Genomic DNA, 2,355 nt, shown 5'->3' on the forward strand with positions numbered 1-2,355 from the left:
CTTTGGCGTGCATGGAGGACTCATCGTTAACATGTACAAACTGAAATTGATCTGATAAAAAGGACTTAAACCAGCTTAGAGCGGTTCCTTTAATGCCAATGAAATGTTCCAGTCTCTGCAATAGGATCTGATGGTCAATGGTATCAAATGCAGCACTAACTTTCACCAGTGCTGTCTCTGTGCTATGATGAGCTCTAAATCCTGACTGAAAATCCTCAAATAAACTATTGCTCTGTAGAAAGTCACACAGCTGTTTAGCAACTGCTTTCTCCAGAACCTTAGAGAGAAATGGAAGGTTAGATATAGGTCTATAGTTGGCTAAAACATCCGGATCAAGTTTGGGCTTTTTCAGAAGAGATTTAATTACAGCTACTTTAAAGTACTGTAGTACATAGCCTGTTGATAGAGATAGATTGATCATATCTAGTATAGAAGTGCTGACTAAGGGTAAAACTTCTTTAAGCAGCCTAGTCGGGATGGGGTCTAAGAGGCAGGTTGATGGTTTAGATGAAGAAATTATTAGTAAGTTGGTAAAGACTGAGGAAAGCAAAACAGTCTAAACATATATCTGGTTCTACAGCTGTTTCTAAGGTTCCTGAGTTAAGAGATAAGTCGGTGCCAGTTGAGGGCAGGTCTTGGTGAATTTTGTCTCTAATAGCTAGAATTTTATCATTAAAGAAGCTCATGAAGTCGTAACTACTGAGAGCTATGGGAATACTTGGCTCAATAGAGCTGTGACTCTCTGTCAGCCTGGCTACAGTGCTGAAAAGAAACCTGGGGTTGTTCCTATTTTCCTCTATTAATGACGAGTAGTACGCTGCTCTGGCATTACGGAGGGCCTTCCTATAAGTTTTAAGACTATCTTGCCAAATTAATCGAGAATTTTCCAGTTTGGTGGAACGCCAATTCCTCTCAAGTTTCCGATATATATATGATATTTGCTTTAATTTGGGAGTTTCAGTATTATACCATAGAGCTAACTGTCTTTGTTTTATTATTTTAAAACAAGGGGATACAGAGTCGAGTGTCATACGCAGCGAGCCTGCAGCACTATCAACAAGGTCGAGGGTGTGGTTAAAACAGTGAGTCGCGGTTCATGAACACTGAGAGAAGCCAATGGAATCTAACAGAGAGATAAACACAGTACATTTTCAACGTCCACATGAATATTAAAATCCCCTACAATAATAACTTTGTCTGTTTTAAGGACTAAAGTTGACAAAATCTCTGCAAACTCAAATAAGAATTCAGAGTACGGACCAGGTGCTCGGTACATTATACCGAAAAGAATTGGTTTCAATGATTTCCAACTTGGGTGTGAAAGACTAAGAACAAGGCTTTAAAATTAGTTATAGTTTAGTTTAGGTTTAGAGCTGATTAGTAGGCTAGAGTCGAAGATAGCTGCAACTCCACCTCCTCGGCCTGTGCCTCGAGGAATGTGAGTATTAATATGACTGGGAGGGGGTGGATTCATTTAGGCTAACATATTCTCCATCACCCAGCCAGGTTTCAGTAAGACACAATAAATCAATATCATAATCTGATATTAGTTCATTTACTAGTACACCTTTAGAAGAGAGAGATCTGATGTTTAAGAGTCCACATTTAATTTTCCTATTTGTTTGCACTATTGCTCTTGTGGTTTTAATTTTTATGAGGTTTTTATGTACAGCTCCTCTTCTGTTTATCTTTGATTTAAATAATTTCGATGGTCGGGGGGCAGACACCGTCACTACAGAATTTTCTAGTAAATGGAGGAGCAGAGAAGTGTGTTAGACTGCAACTCTGCGTAGGGTTTTGGGTGGGTAACTGCTGAAATAGAAGGGCAGAGAAGTGCGTTAGACTCTGTGTGCGACTCTGCCTCCTGGTCTCAACTCTGGGTTGTCATGGATTTGGTCCACTAATAAACTTGGCCAGATTTCTAGAAATGAGAGCTGCTCCTTCCCAAGTGGGATGGATGCCGTCTCTCCGAATCAGACCAGGTCTTCCCCAGAAAGTCTGCCAATGATCTACAAAGCCCACATCGTAGTAAGGTACATTGTTGTAGTATTTATAATCTGTTAAGTAAGTTTGACTTTTAATGGAGTTATGTAACTAAAGTTCAGGAACAGGACCACACCTCTCTCGCACTAATTCAACCACCTGTCTCTCATCCAATTCCTCCACCTGTGCCTTCCTAACCCAATCAACTGCACGTACGTACAATCACCTAAAGGATTATTAGGAACACCATACTAATACTGTGTTTGACCCCCTTTCGCCTTCAGAACTGCCTTAATTCTACATGGCATTGATTCAACAAGGTGCTGAAAGCATTCTTTAGAAATGTTGGCCCATATTGATAGGATAGCATCT

The sequence above is a fragment of the Micropterus dolomieu genome, linkage group LG12, assembly GCF_021292245.1.
Source record: "Micropterus dolomieu isolate WLL.071019.BEF.003 ecotype Adirondacks linkage group LG12, ASM2129224v1, whole genome shotgun sequence".
Classification (NCBI taxonomy): domain Eukaryota; kingdom Metazoa; phylum Chordata; class Actinopteri; order Centrarchiformes; family Centrarchidae; genus Micropterus; species Micropterus dolomieu.